General features: G+C 55.1%; 36 non-coding genes across 36 annotated transcripts; 24 read left to right on the plus strand and 12 right to left on the minus strand.

The window, feature by feature from the left end:
* Window positions 1–1,047: 1,047 nt before the first annotated feature.
* trnae-cuc (transfer RNA glutamic acid (anticodon CUC)) lies at window positions 1,048–1,119 on the plus strand. Its single transcript has one exon. It is a non-coding gene; the product is annotated as a tRNA-Glu (tRNA).
* An 81-nt stretch (window positions 1,120–1,200) lies between these two features.
* trnaq-cug (transfer RNA glutamine (anticodon CUG)) lies at window positions 1,201–1,272 on the minus strand. The gene has a single exon. It is a non-coding gene; the product is annotated as a tRNA-Gln (tRNA).
* Window positions 1,273–1,474: 202 nt separating this feature from the next.
* Window positions 1,475–1,547, plus strand: trnat-ugu (transfer RNA threonine (anticodon UGU)). Its single transcript has one exon. It is a non-coding gene; the product is annotated as a tRNA-Thr (tRNA).
* Window positions 1,548–2,602: 1,055 nt separating this feature from the next.
* trnae-cuc (transfer RNA glutamic acid (anticodon CUC)) lies at window positions 2,603–2,674 on the plus strand. The gene has a single exon. It is a non-coding gene; the product is annotated as a tRNA-Glu (tRNA).
* Window positions 2,675–2,755: 81 nt separating this feature from the next.
* trnaq-cug (transfer RNA glutamine (anticodon CUG)) lies at window positions 2,756–2,827 on the minus strand. The gene has a single exon. It is a non-coding gene; the product is annotated as a tRNA-Gln (tRNA).
* A 202-nt stretch (window positions 2,828–3,029) lies between these two features.
* On the plus strand, window positions 3,030–3,102 carry trnat-ugu (transfer RNA threonine (anticodon UGU)). The gene has a single exon. It is a non-coding gene; the product is annotated as a tRNA-Thr (tRNA).
* Window positions 3,103–4,157: 1,055 nt separating this feature from the next.
* On the plus strand, window positions 4,158–4,229 carry trnae-cuc (transfer RNA glutamic acid (anticodon CUC)). Its single transcript has one exon. It is a non-coding gene; the product is annotated as a tRNA-Glu (tRNA).
* An 82-nt stretch (window positions 4,230–4,311) lies between these two features.
* Window positions 4,312–4,383, minus strand: trnaq-cug (transfer RNA glutamine (anticodon CUG)). The gene has a single exon. It is a non-coding gene; the product is annotated as a tRNA-Gln (tRNA).
* Window positions 4,384–4,585: 202 nt separating this feature from the next.
* trnat-ugu (transfer RNA threonine (anticodon UGU)) lies at window positions 4,586–4,658 on the plus strand. The gene has a single exon. It is a non-coding gene; the product is annotated as a tRNA-Thr (tRNA).
* A 1,055-nt stretch (window positions 4,659–5,713) lies between these two features.
* trnae-cuc (transfer RNA glutamic acid (anticodon CUC)) lies at window positions 5,714–5,785 on the plus strand. Its single transcript has one exon. It is a non-coding gene; the product is annotated as a tRNA-Glu (tRNA).
* Window positions 5,786–5,866: 81 nt separating this feature from the next.
* On the minus strand, window positions 5,867–5,938 carry trnaq-cug (transfer RNA glutamine (anticodon CUG)). Its single transcript has one exon. It is a non-coding gene; the product is annotated as a tRNA-Gln (tRNA).
* Window positions 5,939–6,140: 202 nt separating this feature from the next.
* On the plus strand, window positions 6,141–6,213 carry trnat-ugu (transfer RNA threonine (anticodon UGU)). The gene has a single exon. It is a non-coding gene; the product is annotated as a tRNA-Thr (tRNA).
* Window positions 6,214–7,268: 1,055 nt separating this feature from the next.
* trnae-cuc (transfer RNA glutamic acid (anticodon CUC)) lies at window positions 7,269–7,340 on the plus strand. The gene has a single exon. It is a non-coding gene; the product is annotated as a tRNA-Glu (tRNA).
* Window positions 7,341–7,421: 81 nt separating this feature from the next.
* On the minus strand, window positions 7,422–7,493 carry trnaq-cug (transfer RNA glutamine (anticodon CUG)). Its single transcript has one exon. It is a non-coding gene; the product is annotated as a tRNA-Gln (tRNA).
* Window positions 7,494–7,695: 202 nt separating this feature from the next.
* trnat-ugu (transfer RNA threonine (anticodon UGU)) lies at window positions 7,696–7,768 on the plus strand. Its single transcript has one exon. It is a non-coding gene; the product is annotated as a tRNA-Thr (tRNA).
* A 1,055-nt stretch (window positions 7,769–8,823) lies between these two features.
* On the plus strand, window positions 8,824–8,895 carry trnae-cuc (transfer RNA glutamic acid (anticodon CUC)). Its single transcript has one exon. It is a non-coding gene; the product is annotated as a tRNA-Glu (tRNA).
* Window positions 8,896–8,977: 82 nt separating this feature from the next.
* trnaq-cug (transfer RNA glutamine (anticodon CUG)) lies at window positions 8,978–9,049 on the minus strand. The gene has a single exon. It is a non-coding gene; the product is annotated as a tRNA-Gln (tRNA).
* Window positions 9,050–9,251: 202 nt separating this feature from the next.
* On the plus strand, window positions 9,252–9,324 carry trnat-ugu (transfer RNA threonine (anticodon UGU)). Its single transcript has one exon. It is a non-coding gene; the product is annotated as a tRNA-Thr (tRNA).
* A 1,055-nt stretch (window positions 9,325–10,379) lies between these two features.
* On the plus strand, window positions 10,380–10,451 carry trnae-cuc (transfer RNA glutamic acid (anticodon CUC)). The gene has a single exon. It is a non-coding gene; the product is annotated as a tRNA-Glu (tRNA).
* An 81-nt stretch (window positions 10,452–10,532) lies between these two features.
* Window positions 10,533–10,604, minus strand: trnaq-cug (transfer RNA glutamine (anticodon CUG)). Its single transcript has one exon. It is a non-coding gene; the product is annotated as a tRNA-Gln (tRNA).
* A 202-nt stretch (window positions 10,605–10,806) lies between these two features.
* trnat-ugu (transfer RNA threonine (anticodon UGU)) lies at window positions 10,807–10,879 on the plus strand. Its single transcript has one exon. It is a non-coding gene; the product is annotated as a tRNA-Thr (tRNA).
* Window positions 10,880–11,934: 1,055 nt separating this feature from the next.
* On the plus strand, window positions 11,935–12,006 carry trnae-cuc (transfer RNA glutamic acid (anticodon CUC)). Its single transcript has one exon. It is a non-coding gene; the product is annotated as a tRNA-Glu (tRNA).
* An 81-nt stretch (window positions 12,007–12,087) lies between these two features.
* trnaq-cug (transfer RNA glutamine (anticodon CUG)) lies at window positions 12,088–12,159 on the minus strand. Its single transcript has one exon. It is a non-coding gene; the product is annotated as a tRNA-Gln (tRNA).
* Window positions 12,160–12,361: 202 nt separating this feature from the next.
* trnat-ugu (transfer RNA threonine (anticodon UGU)) lies at window positions 12,362–12,434 on the plus strand. Its single transcript has one exon. It is a non-coding gene; the product is annotated as a tRNA-Thr (tRNA).
* Window positions 12,435–13,489: 1,055 nt separating this feature from the next.
* trnae-cuc (transfer RNA glutamic acid (anticodon CUC)) lies at window positions 13,490–13,561 on the plus strand. Its single transcript has one exon. It is a non-coding gene; the product is annotated as a tRNA-Glu (tRNA).
* An 82-nt stretch (window positions 13,562–13,643) lies between these two features.
* Window positions 13,644–13,715, minus strand: trnaq-cug (transfer RNA glutamine (anticodon CUG)). The gene has a single exon. It is a non-coding gene; the product is annotated as a tRNA-Gln (tRNA).
* A 202-nt stretch (window positions 13,716–13,917) lies between these two features.
* trnat-ugu (transfer RNA threonine (anticodon UGU)) lies at window positions 13,918–13,990 on the plus strand. The gene has a single exon. It is a non-coding gene; the product is annotated as a tRNA-Thr (tRNA).
* Window positions 13,991–15,045: 1,055 nt separating this feature from the next.
* trnae-cuc (transfer RNA glutamic acid (anticodon CUC)) lies at window positions 15,046–15,117 on the plus strand. Its single transcript has one exon. It is a non-coding gene; the product is annotated as a tRNA-Glu (tRNA).
* An 81-nt stretch (window positions 15,118–15,198) lies between these two features.
* trnaq-cug (transfer RNA glutamine (anticodon CUG)) lies at window positions 15,199–15,270 on the minus strand. The gene has a single exon. It is a non-coding gene; the product is annotated as a tRNA-Gln (tRNA).
* A 202-nt stretch (window positions 15,271–15,472) lies between these two features.
* Window positions 15,473–15,545, plus strand: trnat-ugu (transfer RNA threonine (anticodon UGU)). Its single transcript has one exon. It is a non-coding gene; the product is annotated as a tRNA-Thr (tRNA).
* A 1,055-nt stretch (window positions 15,546–16,600) lies between these two features.
* trnae-cuc (transfer RNA glutamic acid (anticodon CUC)) lies at window positions 16,601–16,672 on the plus strand. The gene has a single exon. It is a non-coding gene; the product is annotated as a tRNA-Glu (tRNA).
* An 81-nt stretch (window positions 16,673–16,753) lies between these two features.
* Window positions 16,754–16,825, minus strand: trnaq-cug (transfer RNA glutamine (anticodon CUG)). The gene has a single exon. It is a non-coding gene; the product is annotated as a tRNA-Gln (tRNA).
* Window positions 16,826–17,027: 202 nt separating this feature from the next.
* On the plus strand, window positions 17,028–17,100 carry trnat-ugu (transfer RNA threonine (anticodon UGU)). Its single transcript has one exon. It is a non-coding gene; the product is annotated as a tRNA-Thr (tRNA).
* Window positions 17,101–18,155: 1,055 nt separating this feature from the next.
* trnae-cuc (transfer RNA glutamic acid (anticodon CUC)) lies at window positions 18,156–18,227 on the plus strand. The gene has a single exon. It is a non-coding gene; the product is annotated as a tRNA-Glu (tRNA).
* Window positions 18,228–18,309: 82 nt separating this feature from the next.
* trnaq-cug (transfer RNA glutamine (anticodon CUG)) lies at window positions 18,310–18,381 on the minus strand. The gene has a single exon. It is a non-coding gene; the product is annotated as a tRNA-Gln (tRNA).
* Window positions 18,382–18,583: 202 nt separating this feature from the next.
* Window positions 18,584–18,656, plus strand: trnat-ugu (transfer RNA threonine (anticodon UGU)). Its single transcript has one exon. It is a non-coding gene; the product is annotated as a tRNA-Thr (tRNA).
* The last annotated feature ends 994 nt before the right edge of the window (window positions 18,657–19,650 follow it).

The following is a 19,650-nucleotide window of genomic DNA, read 5'->3' on the forward strand; positions in this document are numbered from 1 at the left end:
CGGGCTGGACTCGGAGCAGGGTCTCCCACTTGTAAAGGGGTATCAGCTGAGGGCCATAGTTGTGTGATTACTGGCAAGCAACAGGGTGTGGTGGCTCTTGACTTCCTCTGTCTCTTGCTTGCTTCCTGTCCCTCACTCACACCCCACGCCCCGGGGACGTCACACCCTGCTGTGTTAATTGATAGGTGCCGAGGAAAACAATGCCAAGCAGGCTGTCGTTGTCCTCATCAAGTCCCGGGCTCCTCCCCGACTGTGTGGGAACTGACGAGCACTTGCGACAAATGCTGCCATTGGACTCCTTGATTAAGAAGGCGGGGGCCCCTGCGTAGATGAAGCAGCAGTTCAGCAGAAGCGCAAGAGAGATTTTCCTGGAGAGCCTTTGCAGACCAGGAAGCAGACACACGGGCTGCTTGTGTTTTCATTGCCCGCCACAGGCTGCTTTGGCATAACGGGCTCGACCTGAGCAGCGCGGGCATCCCGGAGCCATCTTATCGCGGTCTGGTTCTGGCCTTGTGTAGGGAAAGCCTGGCGTCAATATCGAAGATAGTCGTTATTCCGTTCCCCCAGCGGCAAAGTGCTCTCAACTTGGTGTAAGTCTTGTTTTCTTCTTTGTGCTGGGCGATCTGGTTTTCTTTGTGTGTGTGAGTGTTAACCCACCGATGTGTGATGGCTGTAACTCCAGTGATTGTGAAGAATCTTTAGAAATCTTGTACTGCAAGTTTTGTCTGTCAAGCGACACTAGTCTGTATGACACTGAACCTGGTGGGTTTCCCTGTTGTGTCCTTCCAGTCATTCATACCACGGTTCCTCCCCCAGGTGGCTGACCATTGTGTCGCGGAAGCCGTTGTAGCAGTGATTCTTTTGCGGGTTAGATCTAAGTGACGACGGCAGGCGGGGTCGTGTCTTCAACGGGTTACTGCAGTTTTAAGAATCGCTGGTGGACGAGTCTCTGTCTCAATTCAAGATTGCCGAGCTTGGCCCCGCTTTCAGAGCCGACGTCGGTCGCGCTGCGGGCACGCCACAGACGGGAGAGGGCTTTCCTCCGTGTCCCTGGTGGTCTAGTGGTTAGGATTCGGCGCTCTCACCGCCGCGGCCCGGGTTCGATTCCCGGTCAGGGAAGCGTGGCCTTTTTTTTCCCCACCCCGTTTGTTTCAGCGGTAATTCCCGTTTGGCATTCCAGACACCAATTCCACCCACAAAAGGTTCCACCGAGATTTGAACTCGGATCGCTGGATTCAGAGTCCAGAGTGCTAACCATTACACCATGGAACCACACAAGAGCCAGGCCGACTGTCGATTCCCTCGGTGATCTTCGGTGTCTTCCATGGGCCTGTGCAAGACTTCAGCTTCGCCGTGGCGTCCTTTCTCTGCTTTCTCCGCTGTGTAGCTGAGCCGGGCACCGTGTCTCCCTCATGTTGCCAGCTGCTTGACTCGGTACGTTTGTCTGCGCGTGAGTCAGGACCTGGAGCCTTGTGGCTCCATAGCTCAGGGGTTAGAGCACTGGTCTTGTAAACCAGGGGTCGCGAGTTCAAATCTCGCTGGGGCCTTTTGCACTCGGGCTGGACTCGGAGCAGGGTCTCCCACTTGTAAAGGGGTATCAGCTGAGGGCCATAGTTGTGTGATTACTGGCAAGCAACAGGGTGTGGTGGCTCTTGACTTCCTCTGTCTCTTGCTTGCTTCCTGTCCCTCACTCACACCCCACGCCCCGGGGACGTCACACCCTGCTGTGTTAATTGATAGGTGCCGAGGAAAACAATGCCAAGCAGGCTGTCGTTGTCCTCATCAAGTCCCGGGCTCCTCCCCGACTGTGTGGGAACTGACGAGCACTTGCGACAAATGCTGCCATTGGACTCCTTGATTAAGAAGGCGGGGGCCCCTGCGTAGATGAAGCAGCAGTTCAGCAGAAGCGCAAGAGAGATTTTCCTGGAGAGCCTTTGCAGACCAGGAAGCAGACACACGGGCTGCTTGTGTTTTCATTGCCCGCCACAGGCTGCTTTGGCATAACGGGCTCGACCTGAGCAGCGCGGGCATCCCGGAGCCATCTTATCGCGGTCTGGTTCTGGCCTTGTGTAGGGAAAGCCTGGCGTCAATATCGAAGATAGTCGTTATTCCGTTCCCCCAGCGGCAAAGTGCTCTCAACTTGGTGTAAGTCTTGTTTTCTTCTTTGTGCTGGGCGATCTGGTTTTCTTTGTGTGTGTGAGTGTTAACCCACCAATGTGTGATGGCTGTAACTCCAGTGATTGTGAAGAATCTTTAGAAATCTTGTACTGCAAGTTTTGTCTGTCAAGCGACACTAGTCTGTATGACACTGAACCTGGTGGGTTTCCCTGTTGTGTCCTTCCAGTCATTCATACCACGGTTCCTCCCCCAGGTGGCTGACCATTGTGTCGCGGAAGCCGTTGTAGCAGTGATTCTTTTGCGGGTTAGATCTAAGTGACGACGGCAGGCGGGGTCGTGTCTTCAACGGGTTACTGCAGTTTTAAGAATCGCTGGTGGACGAGTCTCTGTCTCAATTCAAGATTGCCGAGCTTGGCCCCGCTTTCAGAGCCGACGTCGGTCGCGCTGCGGGCACGCCACAGACGGGAGAGGGCTTTCCTCCGTGTCCCTGGTGGTCTAGTGGTTAGGATTCGGCGCTCTCACCGCCGCGGCCCGGGTTCGATTCCCGGTCAGGGAAGCGTGGCCTTTTTTTTCCCCACCCCGTTTGTTTCAGCGGTAATTCCCGTTTGGCATTCCAGACACCAATTCCACCCACAAAAGGTTCCACCGAGATTTGAACTCGGATCGCTGGATTCAGAGTCCAGAGTGCTAACCATTACACCATGGAACCACACAAGAGCCAGGCCGACTGTCGATTCCCTCGGTGATCTTCGGTGTCTTCCATGGGCCTGTGCAAGACTTCAGCTTCGCCGTGGCGTCCTTTCTCTGCTTTCTCCGCTGTGTAGCTGAGCCGGGCACCGTGTCTCCCTCATGTTGCCAGCTGCTTGACTCAGTACGTTTGTCTGCGCGTGAGTCAGGACCTGGAGCCTTGTGGCTCCATAGCTCAGGGGTTAGAGCACTGGTCTTGTAAACCAGGGGTCGCGAGTTCAAATCTCGCTGGGGCCTTTTGCACTCGGGCTGGACTCGGAGCAGGGTCTCCCACTTGTAAAGGGGTATCAGCTGAGGGCCATAGTTGTGTGATTACTGGCAAGCAACAGGGTGTGGTGGCTCTTGACTTCCTCTGTCTCTTGCTTGCTTCCTGTCCCTCACTCACACCCCACGCCCCGGGGACGTCACACCCTGCTGTGTTAATTGATAGGTGCCGAGGAAAACAATGCCAAGCAGGCTGTCGTTGTCCTCATCAAGTCCCGGGCTCCTCCCCGACTGTGTGGGAACTGACGAGCACTTGCGACAAATGCTGCCATTGGACTCCTTGATTAAGAAGGCGGGGGCCCCTGCGTAGATGAAGCAGCAGTTCAGCAGAAGCGCAAGAGAGATTTTCCTGGAGAGCCTTTGCAGACCAGGAAGCAGACACACGGGCTGCTTGTGTTTTCATTGCCCGCCACAGGCTGCTTTGGCATAACGGGCTCGACCTGAGCAGCGCGGGCATCCCGGAGCCATCTTATCGCGGTCTGGTTCTGGCCTTGTGTAGGGAAAGCCTGGCGTCAATATCGAAGATAGTCGTTATTCCGTTCCCCCAGCGGCAAAGTGCTCTCAACTTGGTGTAAGTCTTGTTTTCTTCTTTGTGCTGGGCGATCTGGTTTTCTTTGTGTGTGTGAGTGTTAACCCACCGATGTGTGATGGCTGTAACTCCAGTGATTGTGAAGAATCTTTAGAAATCTTGTACTGCAAGTTTTGTCTGTCAAGCGACACTAGTCTGTATGACACTGAACCTGGTGGGTTTCCCTGTTGTGTCCTTCCAGTCATTCATACCACGGTTCCTCCCCCAGGTGGCTGACCATTGTGTCGCGGAAGCCGTTGTAGCAGTGATTCTTTTGCGGGTTAGATCTAAGTGACGACGGCAGGCGGGGTCGTGTCTTCAACGGGTTACTGCAGTTTTAAGAATCGCTGGTGGACGAGTCTCTGTCTCAATTCAAGATTGCCGAGCTTGGCCCCGCTTTCAGAGCCGACGTCGGTCGCGCTGCGGGCACGCCACAGACGGGAGAGGGCTTTCCTCCGTGTCCCTGGTGGTCTAGTGGTTAGGATTCGGCGCTCTCACCGCCGCGGCCCGGGTTCGATTCCCGGTCAGGGAAGCGTGGCCTTTTTTTTTCCCCACCCCGTTTGTTTCAGCGGTAATTCCCGTTTGGCATTCCAGACACCAATTCCACCCACAAAAGGTTCCACCGAGATTTGAACTCGGATCGCTGGATTCAGAGTCCAGAGTGCTAACCATTACACCATGGAACCACACAAGAGCCAGGCCGACTGTCGATTCCCTCGGTGATCTTCGGTGTCTTCCATGGGCCTGTGCAAGACTTCAGCTTCGCCGTGGCGTCCTTTCTCTGCTTTCTCCGCTGTGTAGCTGAGCCGGGCACCGTGTCTCCCTCATGTTGCCAGCTGCTTGACTCGGTACGTTTGTCTGCGCGTGAGTCAGGACCTGGAGCCTTGTGGCTCCATAGCTCAGGGGTTAGAGCACTGGTCTTGTAAACCAGGGGTCGCGAGTTCAAATCTCGCTGGGGCCTTTTGCACTCGGGCTGGACTCGGAGCAGGGTCTCCCACTTGTAAAGGGGTATCAGCTGAGGGCCATAGTTGTGTGATTACTGGCAAGCAACAGGGTGTGGTGGCTCTTGACTTCCTCTGTCTCTTGCTTGCTTCCTGTCCCTCACTCACACCCCACGCCCCGGGGACGTCACACCCTGCTGTGTTAATTGATAGGTGCCGAGGAAAACAATGCCAAGCAGGCTGTCGTTGTCCTCATCAAGTCCCGGGCTCCTCCCCGACTGTGTGGGAACTGACGAGCACTTGCGACAAATGCTGCCATTGGACTCCTTGATTAAGAAGGCGGGGGCCCCTGCGTAGATGAAGCAGCAGTTCAGCAGAAGCGCAAGAGAGATTTTCCTGGAGAGCCTTTGCAGACCAGGAAGCAGACACACGGGCTGCTTGTGTTTTCATTGCCCGCCACAGGCTGCTTTGGCATAACGGGCTCGACCTGAGCAGCGCGGGCATCCCGGAGCCATCTTATCGCGGTCTGGTTCTGGCCTTGTGTAGGGAAAGCCTGGTGTCAATATCGAAGATAGTCGTTATTCCGTTCCCCCAGCGGCAAAGTGCTCTCAACTTGGTGTAAGTCTTGTTTTCTTCTTTGTGCTGGGCGATCTGGTTTTCTTTGTGTGTGTGAGTGTTAACCCACCGATGTGTGATGGCTGTAACTCCAGTGATTGTGAAGAATCTTTAGAAATCTTGTACTGCAAGTTTTGTCTGTCAAGCGACACTAGTCTGTATGACACTGAACCTGGTGGGTTTCCCTGTTGTGTCCTTCCAGTCATTCATACCACGGTTCCTCCCCCAGGTGGCTGACCATTGTGTCGCGGAAGCCGTTGTAGCAGTGATTCTTTTGCGGGTTAGATCTAAGTGACGACGGCAGGCGGGGTCGTGTCTTCAACGGGTTACTGCAGTTTTAAGAATCGCTGGTGGACGAGTCTCTGTCTCAATTCAAGATTGCCGAGCTTGGCCCCGCTTTCAGAGCCGACGTCGGTCGCGCTGCGGGCACGCCACAGACGGGAGAGGGCTTTCCTCCGTGTCCCTGGTGGTCTAGTGGTTAGGATTCGGCGCTCTCACCGCCGCGGCCCGGGTTCGATTCCCGGTCAGGGAAGCGTGGCCTTTTTTTTCCCCACCCCGTTTGTTTCAGCGGTAATTCCCGTTTGGCATTCCAGACACCAATTCCACCCACAAAAGGTTCCACCGAGATTTGAACTCGGATCGCTGGATTCAGAGTCCAGAGTGCTAACCATTACACCATGGAACCACACAAGAGCCAGGCCGACTGTCGATTCCCTCGGTGATCTTCGGTGTCTTCCATGGGCCTGTGCAAGACTTCAGCTTCGCCGTGGCGTCCTTTCTCTGCTTTCTCCGCTGTGTAGCTGAGCCGGGCACCGTGTCTCCCTCATGTTGCCAGCTGCTTGACTCGGTACGTTTGTCTGCGCGTGAGTCAGGACCTGGAGCCTTGTGGCTCCATAGCTCAGGGGTTAGAGCACTGGTCTTGTAAACCAGGGGTCGCGAGTTCAAATCTCGCTGGGGCCTTTTGCACTCGGGCTGGACTCGGAGCAGGGTCTCCCACTTGTAAAGGGGTATCAGCTGAGGGCCATAGTTGTGTGATTACTGGCAAGCAACAGGGTGTGGTGGCTCTTGACTTCCTCTGTCTCTTGCTTGCTTCCTGTCCCTCACTCACACCCCACGCCCCGGGGACGTCACACCCTGCTGTGTTAATTGATAGGTGTCGAGGAAAACAATGCCAAGCAGGCTGTCGTTGTCCTCATCAAGTCCCGGGCTCCTCCCCGACTGTGTGGGAACTGACGAGCACTTGCGACAAATGCTGCCATTGGACTCCTTGATTAAGAAGGCGGGGGCCCCTGCGTAGATGAAGCAGCAGTTCAGCAGAAGCGCAAGAGAGATTTTCCTGGAGAGCCTTTGCAGACCAGGAAGCAGACACACGGGCTGCATGTGTTTTCATTGCCCGCCACAGGCTGCTTTGGCATAACGGGCTCGACCTGAGCAGCGCGGGCATCCCGGAGCCATCTTATCGCGGTCTGGTTCTGGCCTTGTGTAGGGAAAGCCTGGCGTCAATATCGAAGATAGTCGTTATTCCGTTCCCCCAGCGGCAAAGTGCTCTCAACTTGGTGTAAGTCTTGTTTTCTTCTTTGTGCTGGGCGATCTGGTTTTCTTTGTGTGTGTGAGTGTTAACCCACCGATGTGTGATGGCTGTAACTCCAGTGATTGTGAAGAATCTTTAGAAATCTTGTACTGCAAGTTTTGTCTGTCAAGCGACACTAGTCTGTATGACACTGAACCTGGTGGGTTTCCCTGTTGTGTCCTTCCAGTCATTCATACCACGGTTCCTCCCCCAGGTGGCTGACCATTGTGTCGTGGAAGCCGTTGTAGCAGTGATTCTTTTGCGGGTTAGATCTAAGTGACGACGGCAGGCGGGGTCGTGTCTTCAACGGGTTACTGCAGTTTTAAGAATCGCTGGTGGACGAGTCTCTGTCTCAATTCAAGATTGCCGAGCTTGGCCCCGCTTTCAGAGCCGACGTCGGTCGCGCTGCGGGCACGCCACAGACGGGAGAGGGCTTTCCTCCGTGTCCCTGGTGGTCTAGTGGTTAGGATTCGGCGCTCTCACCGCCGCGGCCCGGGTTCGATTCCCGGTCAGGGAAGCGTGGCCTTTTTTTTCCCCACCCCGTTTGTTTCAGCGGTAATTCCCGTTTGGCATTCCAGACACCAATTCCACCCACAAAAGGTTCCACCGAGATTTGAACTCGGATCGCTGGATTCAGAGTCCAGAGTGCTAACCATTACACCATGGAACCACACAAGAGCCAGGCCGACTGTCGATTCCCTCGGTGATCTTCGGTGTCTTCCATGGGCCTGTGCAAGACTTCAGCTTCGCCGTGGCGTCCTTTCTCTGCTTTCTCCGCTGTGTAGCTGAGCCGGGCACCGTGTCTCCCTCATGTTGCCAGCTGCTTGACTCGGTACGTTTGTCTGCGCGTGAGTCAGGACCTGGAGCCTTGTGGCTCCATAGCTCAGGGGTTAGAGCACTGGTCTTGTAAACCAGGGGTCGCGAGTTCAAATCTCGCTGGGGCCTTTTGCACTCGGGCTGGACTCGGAGCAGGGTCTCCCACTTGTAAAGGGGTATCAGCTGAGGGCCATAGTTGTGTGATTACTGGCAAGCAACAGGGTGTGGTGGCTCTTGACTTCCTCTGTCTCTTGCTTGCTTCCTGTCCCTCACTCACACCCCACGCCCCGGGGACGTCACACCCTGCTGTGTTAATTGATAGGTGCCGAGGAAAACAATGCCAAGCAGGCTGTCGTTGTCCTCATCAAGTCCCGGGCTCCTCCCCGACTGTGTGGGAACTGACGAGCACTTGCGACAAATGCTGCCATTGGACTCCTTGATTAAGAAGGCGGGGGCCCCTGCGTAGATGAAGCAGCAGTTCAGCAGAAGCGCAAGAGAGATTTTCCTGGAGAGCCTTTGCAGACCAGGAAGCAGACACACGGGCTGCTTGTGTTTTCATTGCCCGCCACAGGCTGCTTTGGCATAACGGGCTCGACCTGAGCAGCGCGGGCATCCCGGAGCCATCTTATCGCGGTCTGGTTCTGGCCTTGTGTAGGGAAAGCCTGGCGTCAATATCGAAGATAGTCGTTATTCCGTTCCCCCAGCGGCAAAGTGCTCTCAACTTGGTGTAAGTCTTGTTTTCTTCTTTGTGCTGGGCGATCTGGTTTTCTTTGTGTGTGTGAGTGTTAACCCACCGATGTGTGATGGCTGTAACTCCAGTGATTGTGAAGAATCTTTAGAAATCTTGTACTGCAAGTTTTGTCTGTCAAGCGACACTAGTCTGTATGACACTGAACCTGGTGGGTTTCCCTGTTGTGTCCTTCCAGTCATTCATACCACGGTTCCTCCCCCAGGTGGCTGACCATTGTGTCGCGGAAGCCGTTGTAGCAGTGATTCTTTTGCGGGTTAGATCTAAGTGACGACGGCAGGCGGGGTCGTGTCTTCAACGGGTTACTGCAGTTTTAAGAATCGCTGGTGGACGAGTCTCTGTCTCAATTCAAGATTGCCGAGCTTGGCCCCGCTTTCAGAGCCGACGTCGGTCGCGCTGCGGGCACGCCACAGACGGGAGAGGGCTTTCCTCCGTGTCCCTGGTGGTCTAGTGGTTAGGATTCGGCGCTCTCACCGCCGCGGCCCGGGTTCGATTCCCGGTCAGGGAAGCGTGGCCTTTTTTTTTCCCCACCCCGTTTGTTTCAGCGGTAATTCCCGTTTGGCATTCCAGACACCAATTCCACCCACAAAAGGTTCCACCGAGATTTGAACTCGGATCGCTGGATTCAGAGTCCAGAGTGCTAACCATTACACCATGGAACCACACAAGAGCCAGGCCGACTGTCGATTCCCTCGGTGATCTTCGGTGTCTTCCATGGGCCTGTGCAAGACTTCAGCTTCGCCGTGGCGTCCTTTCTCTGCTTTCTCCGCTGTGTAGCTGAGCCGGGCACCGTGTCTCCCTCATGTTGCCAGCTGCTTGACTCGGTACGTTTGTCTGCGCGTGAGTCAGGACCTGGAGCCTTGTGGCTCCATAGCTCAGGGGTTAGAGCACTGGTCTTGTAAACCAGGGGTCGCGAGTTCAAATCTCGCTGGGGCCTTTTGCACTCGGCCTGGACTCGGAGCAGGGTCTCCCACTTGTAAAGGGGTATCAGCTGAGGGCCATAGTTGTGTGATTACTGGCAAGCAACAGGGTGTGGTGGCTCTTGACTTCCTCTGTCTCTTGCTTGCTTCCTGTCCCTCACTCACACCCCACGCCCCGGGGACGTCACACCCTGCTGTGTTAATTGATAGGTGTCGAGGAAAACAATGCCAAGCAGGCTGTCGTTGTCCTCATCAAGTCCCGGGCTCCTCCCCGACTGTGTGGGAACTGACGAGCACTTGCGACAAATGCTGCCATTGGACTCCTTGATTAAGAAGGCGGGGGCCCCTGCGTAGATGAAGCAGCAGTTCAGCAGAAGCGCAAGAGAGATTTTCCTGGAGAGCCTTTGCAGACCAGGAAGCAGACACACGGGCTGCTTGTGTTTTCATTGCCCGCCACAGGCTGCTTTGGCATAACGGGCTCGACCTGAGCAGCGCGGGCATCCCGGAGCCATCTTATCGCGGTCTGGTTCTGGCCTTGTGTAGGGAAAGCCTGGCGTCAATATCGAAGATAGTCGTTATTCCGTTCCCCCAGCGGCAAAGTGCTCTCAACTTGGTGTAAGTCTTGTTTTCTTCTTTGTGCTGGGCGATCTGGTTTTCTTTGTGTGTGTGAGTGTTAACCCACTGATGTGTGATGGCTGTAACTCCAGTGATTGTGAAGAATCTTTAGAAATCTTGTACTGCAAGTTTTGTCTGTCAAGCGACACTAGTCTGTATGACACTGAACCTGGTGGGTTTCCCTGTTGTGTCCTTCCAGTCATTCATACCACGGTTCCTCCCCCAGGTGGCTGACCATTGTGTCGCGGAAGCCGTTGTAGCAGTGATTCTTTTGCGGGTTAGATCTAAGTGACGACGGCAGGCGGGGTCGTGTCTTCAACGGGTTACTGCAGTTTTAAGAATCACTGGTGGACGAGTCTCTGTCTCAATTCAAGATTGCCGAGCTTGGCCCCGCTTTCAGAGCCGACGTCGGTCGCGCTGCGGGCACGCCACAGACGGGAGAGGGCTTTCCTCCGTGTCCCTGGTGGTCTAGTGGTTAGGATTCGGCGCTCTCACCGCCGCGGCCCGGGTTCGATTCCCGGTCAGGGAAGCGTGGCCTTTTTTTTCCCCACCCCGTTTGTTTCAGCGGTAATTCCCGTTTGGCATTCCAGACACCAATTCCACCCACAAAAGGTTCCACCGAGATTTGAACTCGGATCGCTGGATTCAGAGTCCAGAGTGCTAACCATTACACCATGGAACCACACAAGAGCCAGGCCGACTGTCGATTCCCTCGGTGATCTTCGGTGTCTTCCATGGGCCTGTGCAAGACTTCAGCTTCGCCGTGGCGTCCTTTCTCTGCTTTCTCCGCTGTGTAGCTGAGCCGGGCACCGTGTCTCCCTCATGTTGCCAGCTGCTTGACTCGGTACGTTTGTCTGCGCGTGAGTCAGGACCTGGAGCCTTGTGGCTCCATAGCTCAGGGGTTAGAGCACTGGTCTTGTAAACCAGGGGTCGCGAGTTCAAATCTCGCTGGGGCCTTTTGCACTCGGGCTGGACTCGGAGCAGGGTCTCCCACTTGTAAAGGGGTATCAGCTGAGGGCCATAGTTGTGTGATTACTGGCAAGCAACAGGGTGTGGTGGCTCTTGACTTCCTCTGTCTCTTGCTTGCTTCCTGTCCCTCACTCACACCCCACGCCCCGGGGACGTCACACCCTGCTGTGTTAATTGATAGGTGCCGAGGAAAACAATGCCAAGCAGGCTGTCGTTGTCCTCATCAAGTCCCGGGCTCCTCCCCGACTGTGTGGGAACTGACGAGCACTTGCGACAAATGCTGCCATTGGACTCCTTGATTAAGAAGGCGGGGGCCCCTGCGTAGATGAAGCAGCAGTTCAGCAGAAGCGCAAGAGAGATTTTCCTGGAGAGCCTTTGCAGACCAGGAAGCAGACACACGGGCTGCTTGTGTTTTCATTGCCCGCCACAGGCTGCTTTGGCATAACGGGCTCGACCTGAGCAGCGCGGGCATCCCGGAGCCATCTTATCGCGGTCTGGTTCTGGCCTTGTGTAGGGAAAGCCTGGCGTCAATATCGAAGATAGTCGTTATTCCGTTCCCCCAGCGGCAAAGTGCTCTCAACTTGGTGTAAGTCTTGTTTTCTTCTTTGTGCTGGGCGATCTGGTTTTCTTTGTGTGTGTGAGTGTTAACCCACCGATGTGTGATGGCTGTAACTCCAGTGATTGTGAAGAATCTTTAGAAATCTTGTACTGCAAGTTTTGTCTGTCAAGCGACACTAGTCTGTATGACACTGAACCTGGTGGGTTTCCCTGTTGCGTCCTTCCAGTCATTCATACCACGGTTCCTCCCCCAGGTGGCTGACCATTGTGTCGCGGAAGCCGTTGTAGCAGTGATTCTTTTGCGGGTTAGATCTAAGTGACGACGGCAGGCGGGGTCGTGTCTTCAACGGGTTACTGCAGTTTTAAGAATCGCTGGTGGACGAGTCTCTGTCTCAATTCAAGATTGCCGAGCTTGGCCCCGCTTTCAGAGCCGACGTCGGTCGCGCTGCGGGCACGCCACAGACGGGAGAGGGCTTTCCTCCGTGTCCCTGGTGGTCTAGTGGTTAGGATTCGGCGCTCTCACCGCCGCGGCCCGGGTTCGATTCCCGGTCAGGGAAGCGTGGCCTTTTTTTTCCCCACCCCGTTTGTTTCAGCGGTAATTCCCGTTTGGCATTCCAGACACCAATTCCACCCACAAAAGGTTCCACCGAGATTTGAACTCGGATCGCTGGATTCAGAGTCCAGAGTGCTAACCATTACACCATGGAACCACACAAGAGCCAGGCCGACTGTCGATTCCCTCGGTGATCTTCGGTGTCTTCCATGGGCCTGTGCAAGACTTCAGCTTCGCCGTGGCGTCCTTTCTCTGCTTTCTCCGCTGTGTAGCTGAGCCGGGCACCGTGTCTCCCTCATGTTGCCAGCTGCTTGACTCGGTACGTTTGTCTGCGCGTGAGTCAGGACCTGGAGCCTTGTGGCTCCATAGCTCAGGGGTTAGAGCACTGGTCTTGTAAACCAGGGGTCGCGAGTTCAAATCTCGCTGGGGCCTTTTGCACTCGGGCTGGACTCGGAGCAGGGTCTCCCACTTGTAAAGGGGTATCAGCTGAGGGCCATAGTTGTGTGATTACTGGCAAGCAACAGGGTGTGGTGGCTCTTGACTTCCTCTGTCTCTTGCTTGCTTCCTGTCCCTCACTCACACCCCACGCCCCGGGGACGTCACACCCTGCTGTGTTAATTGATAGGTGCCGAGGAAAACAATGCCAAGCAGGCTGTCGTTGTCCTCATCAAGTCCCGGGCTCCTCCCCGACTGTGTGGGAACTGACGAGCACTTGCGACAAATGCTGCCATTGGACTCCTTGATTAAGAAGGCGGGGGCCCCTGTGTAGATGAAGCAGCAGTTCAGCAGAAGCGCAAGAGAGATTTTCCTGGAGAGCCTTTGCAGACCAGGAAGCAGACACACGGGCTGCTTGTGTTTTCATTGCCCGCCACAGGCTGCTTTGGCATAACGGGCTCGACCTGAGCAGCGCGGGCATCCCGGAGCCATCTTATCGCGGTCTGGTTCTGGCCTTGTGTAGGGAAAGCCTGGCGTCAATATCGAAGATAGTCGTTATTCCGTTCCCCCAGCGGCAAAGTGCTCTCAACTTGGTGTAAGTCTTGTTTTCTTCTTTGTGCTGGGCGATCTGGTTTTCTTTGTGTGTGTGAGTGTTAACCCACCGATGTGTGATGGCTGTAACTCCAGTGATTGTGAAGAATCTTTAGAAATCTTGTACTGCAAGTTTTGTCTGTCAAGCGACACTAGTCTGTATGACACTGAACCTGGTGGGTTTCCCTGTTGTGTCCTTCCAGTCATTCATACCACGGTTCCTCCCCCAGGTGGCTGACCATTGTGTCGCGGAAGCCGTTGTAGCAGTGATTCTTTTGCGGGTTAGATCTAAGTGACGACGGCAGGCGGGGTCGTGTCTTCAACGGGTTACTGCAGTTTTAAGAATCGCTGGTGGACGAGTCTCTGTCTCAATTCAAGATTGCCGAGCTTGGCCCCGCTTTCAGAGCCGACGTCGGTCGCGCTGCGGGCACGCCACAGACGGGAGAGGGCTTTCCTCCGTGTCCCTGGTGGTCTAGTGGTTAGGATTCGGCGCTCTCACCGCCGCGGCCCGGGTTCGATTCCCGGTCAGGGAAGCGTGGCCTTTTTTTTTCCCCACCCCGTTTGTTTCAGCGGTAATTCCCGTTTGGCATTCCAGACACCAATTCCACCCACAAAAGGTTCCACCGAGATTTGAACTCGGATCGCTGGATTCAGAGTCCAGAGTGCTAACCATTACACCATGGAACCACACAAGAGCCAGGCCGACTGTCGATTCCCTCGGTGATCTTCGGTGTCTTCCATGGGCTTGTGCAAGACTTCAGCTTCGCCGTGGCGTCCTTTCTCTGCTTTCTCCGCTGTGTAGCTGAGCCGGGCACCGTGTCTCCCTCATGTTGCCAGCTGCTTGACTCGGTACGTTTGTCTGCGCGTGAGTCAGGACCTGGAGCCTTGTGGCTCCATAGCTCAGGGGTTAGAGCACTGGTCTTGTAAACCAGGGGTCGCGAGTTCAAATCTCGCTGGGGCCTTTTGCACTCGGCCTGGACTCGGAGCAGGGTCTCCCACTTGTAAAGGGGTATCAGCTGAGGGCCATAGTTGTGTGATTACTGGCAAGCAACAGGGTGTGGTGGCTCTTGACTTCCTCTGTCTCTTGCTTGCTTCCTGTCCCTCACTCACACCCCACGCCCCGGGGACGTCACACCCTGCTGTGTTAATTGATAGGTGCCGAGGAAAACAATGCCAAGCAGGCTGTCGTTGTCCTCATCAAGTCCCGGGCTCCTCCCCGACTGTGTGGGAACTGACGAGCACTTGCGACAAATGCTGCCATTGGACTCCTTGATTAAGAAGGCGGGGGCCCCTGCGTAGATGAAGCAGCAGTTCAGCAGAAGCGCAAGAGAGATTTTCCTGGAGAACCTTTGCAGACCAGGAAGCAGACACACGGGCTGCTTGTGCTTTCATTGCCCGCCACAGGCTGCTTTGGCATAACGGGCTCGACCTGAGCAGCGCGGGCATCCCGGAGCCATCTTATCGCGGTCTGGTTCTGGCCTTGTGTAGGGAAAGCCTGGCGTCAATATCGAAGATAGTCGTTATTCCGTTCCCCCAGCGGCAAAGTGCTCTCAACTTGGTGTAAGTCTTGTTTTCTTCTTTGTGCTGGGCGATCTGGTTTTCTTTGTGTGTGTGAGTGTTAACCCACCGATGTGTGATGGCTGTAACTCCAGTGATTGTGAAGAATCTTTAGAAATCTTGTACTGCAAGTTTTGTCTGTCAAGCGACACTAGTCTGTATGACACTGAACCTGGTGGGTTTCCCTGTTGTGTCCTTCCAGTCATTCATACCACGGTTCCTCCCCCAGGTGGCTGACCATTGTGTCGCGGAAGCCGTTGTAGCAGTGATTCTTTTGCGGGTTAGATCTAAGTGACGACGGCAGGCGGGGTCGTGTCTTCAACGGGTTACTGCAGTTTTAAGAATCGCTGGTGGACGAGTCTCTGTCTCAATTCAAGATTGCCGAGCTTGGCCCCGCTTTCAGAGCCGACGTCGGTCGCGCTGCGGGCACGCCACAGACGGGAGAGGGCTTTCCTCCGTGTCCCTGGTGGTCTAGTGGTTAGGATTCGGCGCTCTCACCGCCGCGGCCCGGGTTCGATTCCCGGTCAGGGAAGCGTGGCCTTTTTTTTCCCCACCCCGTTTGTTTCAGCGGTAATTCCCGTTTGGCATTCCAGACACCAATTCCACCCACAAAAGGTTCCACCGAGATTTGAACTCGGATCGCTGGATTCAGAGTCCAGAGTGCTAACCATTACACCATGGAACCACACAAGAGCCAGGCCGACTGTCGATTCCCTCGGTGATCTTCGGTGTCTTCCATGGGCCTGTGCAAGACTTCAGCTTCGCCGTGGCGTCCTTTCTCTGCTTTCTCCGCTGTGTAGCTGAGCCGGGCACCGTGTCTCCCTCATGTTGCCAGCTGCTTGACTCGGTACGTTTGTCTGCGCGTGAGTCAGGACCTGGAGCCTTGTGGCTCCATAGCTCAGGGGTTAGAGCACTGGTCTTGTAAACCAGGGGTCGCGAGTTCAAATCTCGCTGGGGCCTTTTGCACTCGGGCTGGACTCGGAGCAGGGTCTCCCACTTGTAAAGGGGTATCAGCTGAGGGCCATAGTTGTGTGATTACTGGCAAGCAACAGGGTGTGGTGGCTCTTGACTTCCTCTGTCTCTTGCTTGCTTCCTGTCCCTCACTCACACCCCACGCCCCGGGGACGTCACACCCTGCTGTGTTAATTGATAGGTGCCGAGGAAAACAATGCCAAGCAGGCTGTCGTTGTCCTCATCAAGTCCCGGGCTCCTCCCCGACTGTGTGGGAACTGACGAGCACTTGCGACAAATGCTGCCATTGGACTCCTTGATTAAGAAGGCGGGGGCCCCTGCGTAGATGAAGCAGCAGTTCAGCAGAAGCGCAAGAGAGATTTTCCTGGAGAGCCTTTGCAGACCAGGAAGCAGACACACGGGCTGCTTGTGTTTTCATTGCCCGCCACAGGCTGCTTTGGCATAACGGGCTCGACCTGAGCAGCGCGGGCATCCCGGAGCCATCTTATCGCGGTCTGGTTCTGGCCTTGTGTAGGGAAAGCCTGGCGTCAATATCGAAGATAGTCGTTATTCCGTTCCCCCAGCGGCAAAGTGCTCTCAACTTGGTGTAAGTCTTGTTTTCTTCTTTGTGCTGGGCGATCTGGTTTTCTTTGTGTGTGTGAGTGTTAACCCACCGATGTGTGATGGCTGTAACTCCAGTGATTGTGAAGAATCTTTAGAAATCTTGTACTGCAAGTTTTGTCTGTCAAGCGACACTAGTCTGTATGACACTGAACCTGGTGGGTTTCCCTGTTGTGTCCTTCCAGTCATTCATACCACGGTTCCTCCCCCAGGTGGCTGACCATTGTGTCGCGGAAGCCGTTGTAGCAGTGATTCTTTTGCGGGTTAGATCTAAGTGACGACGGCAGGCGGGGTCGTGTCTTCAACGGGTTACTGCAGTTTTAAGAATCGCTGGTGGACGAGTCTCTGTCTCAATTCAAGATTGCCGAGCTTGGCCCCGCTTTCAGAGCCGACGTCGGTCGCGCTGCGGGCACGCCACAGACGGGAGAGGGCTTTCCTCCGTGTCCCTGGTGGTCTAGTGGTTAGGATTCGGCGCTCTCACCGCCGCGGCCCGGGTTCGATTCCCGGTCAGGGAAGCGTGGCCTTTTTTTTCCCCACCCCGTTTGTTTCAGCGGTAATTCCCGTTTGGCATTCCAGACACCAATTCCACCCACAAAAGGTTCCACCGAGATTTGAACTCGGATCGCTGGATTCAGAGTCCAGAGTGCTAACCATTACACCATGGAACCACACAAGAGCCAGGCCGACTGTCGATTCCCTCGGTGATCTTCGGTGTCTTCCATGGGCCTGTGCAAGACTTCAGCTTCGCCGTGGCGTCCTTTCTCTGCTTTCTCCGCTGTGTAGCTGAGCCGGGCACCGTGTCTCCCTCATGTTGCCAGCTGCTTGACTCGGTACGTTTGTCTGCGCGTGAGTCAGGACCTGGAGCCTTGTGGCTCCATAGCTCAGGGGTTAGAGCACTGGTCTTGTAAACCAGGGGTCGCGAGTTCAAATCTCGCTGGGGCCTTTTGCACTCGGGCTGGACTCGGAGCAGGGTCTCCCACTTGTAAAGGGGTATCAGCTGAGGGCCATAGTTGTGTGATTACTGGCAAGCAACAGGGTGTGGTGGCTCTTGACTTCCTCTGTCTCTTGCTTGCTTCCTGTCCCTCACTCACACCCCACGCCCCGGGGACGTCACACCCTGCTGTGTTAATTGATAGGTGCCGAGGAAAACAATGCCAAGCAGGCTGTCGTTGTCCTCATCAAGTCCCGGGCTCCTCCCCGACTGTGTGGGAACTGACGAGCACTTGCGACAAATGCTGCCATTGGACTCCTTGATTAAGAAGGCGGGGGCCCCTGCGTAGATGAAGCAGCAGTTCAGCAGAAGCGCAAGAGAGATTTTCCTGGAGAGCCTTTGCAGACCAGGAAGCAGACACACGGGCTGCTTGTGTTTTCATTGCCCGCCACAGGCTGCTTTGGCATAACGGGCTCGACCTGAGCAGCGCGGGCATCCCGGAGCCATCTTATCGCGGTCTGGTTCTGGCCTTGTGTAGGGAAAGCCTGGCGTCAATATCGAAGATAGTCGTTATTCCGTTCCCCCAGCGGCAAAGTGCTCTCAACTTGGTGTAAGTCTTGTTTTCTTCTTTGTGCTGGGCGATCTGGTTTTCTTTGTGTGTGTGAGTGTTAACCCACCGATGTGTGATGGCTGTAACTCCAGTGATTGTGAAGAATCTTTAGAAATCTTGTACTGCAAGTTTTGTCTGTCAAGCGACACTAGTCTGTATGACACTGAACCTGGTGGGTTTCCCTGTTGTGTCCTTCCAGTCATTCATACCACGGTTCCTCCCCCAGGTGGCTGACCATTGTGTCGCGGAAGCCGTTGTAGCAGTGATTCTTTTGCGGGTTAGATCTAAGTGACGACGGCAGGCGGGGTCGTGTCTTCAACGGGTTACTGCAGTTTTAAGAATCGCTGGTGGACGAGTCTCTGTCTCAATTCAAGATTGCCGAGCTTGGCCCCGCTTTCAGAGCCGACGTCGGTCGCGCTGCGGGCACGCCACAGACGGGAGAGGGCTTTCCTCCGTGTCCCTGGTGGTCTAGTGGTTAGGATTCGGCGCTCTCACCGCCGCGGCCCGGGTTCGATTCCCGGTCAGGGAAGCGTGGCCTTTTTTTTTCCCCACCCCGTTTGTTTCAGCGGTAATTCCCGTTTGGCATTCCAGACACCAATTCCACCCACAAAAGGTTCCACCGAGATTTGAACTCGGATCGCTGGATTCAGAGTCCAGAGTGCTAACCATTACACCATGGAACCACACAAGAGCCAGGCCGACTGTCGATTCCCTCGGTGATCTTCGGTGTCTTCCATGGGCCTGTGCAAGACTTCAGCTTCGCCGTGGCGTCCTTTCTCTGCTTTCTCCGCTGTGTAGCTGAGCCGGGCACCGTGTCTCCCTCATGTTGCCAACTGCTTGACTCGGTACGTTTGTCTGCGCGTGAGTCAGGACCTGGAGCCTTGTGGCTCCATAGCTCAGGGGTTAGAGCACTGGTCTTGTAAACCAGGGGTCGCGAGTTCAAATCTCGCTGGGGCCTTTTGCACTCGGGCTGGACTCGGAGCAGGGTCTCCCACTTGTAAAGGGGTATCAGCTGAGGGCCATAGTTGTGTGATTACTGGCAAGCAACAGGGTGTGGTGGCTCTTGACTTCCTCTGTCTCTTGCTTGCTTCCTGTCCCTCACTCACACCCCACGCCCCGGGGACGTCACACCCTGCTGTGTTAATTGATAGGTGTCGAGGAAAACAATGCCAAGCAGGCTGTCGTTGTCCTCATCAAGTCCCGGGCTCCTCCCCGACTGTGTGGGAACTGACGAGCACTTGCGACAAATGCTGCCATTGGACTCCTTGATTAAGAAGGCGGGGGCCCCTGCGTAGATGAAGCAGCAGTTCAGCAGAAGCGCAAGAGAGATTTTCCTGGAGAGCCTTTGCAGACCAGGAAGCAGACACACGGGCTGCATGTGTTTTCATTGCCCGCCACAGGCTGCTTTGGCATAACGGGCTCGACCTGAGCAGCGCGGGCATCCCGGAGCCATCTTATCGCGGTCTGGTTCTGGCCTTGTGTAGGGAAAGCCTGGCGTCAATATCGAAGATAGTCGTTATTCCGTTCCCCCAGCGGCAAAGTGCTCTCAACTTGGTGTAAGTCTTGTTTTCTTCTTTGTGCTGGGCGATCTGGTTTTCTTTGTGTGTGTGAGTGTTAACCCACCGATGTGTGATGGCTGTAACTCCAGTGATTGTGAAGAATCTTTAGAAATCTTGTACTGCAAGTTTTGTCTGTCAAGCGACACTAGTCTGTATGACACTGAACCTGGTGGGTTTCCCTGTTGTGTCCTTCCAGTCATTCATACCACGGTTCCTCCCCCAGGTGGCTGACCATTGTGTCGCGGAAGCCGTTGTAGCAGTGATTCTTTTGCGGGTTAGATCTAAGTGACGACGGCAGGCGGGGTCGTGTCTTCAACGGGTTACTGCAGTTTTAAGAATCGCTGGTGGACGAGTCTCTGTCTCAATTCAAGATTGCCGAGCTTGGCCCCGCTT

Source organism: Lepisosteus platostomus, chromosome 8, assembly GCF_059453375.1.
Source record: "Lepisosteus platostomus isolate fLepPlt1 chromosome 8, fLepPlt1.hap1, whole genome shotgun sequence".
NCBI lineage: Eukaryota > Metazoa > Chordata > Actinopteri > Semionotiformes > Lepisosteidae > Lepisosteus > Lepisosteus platostomus.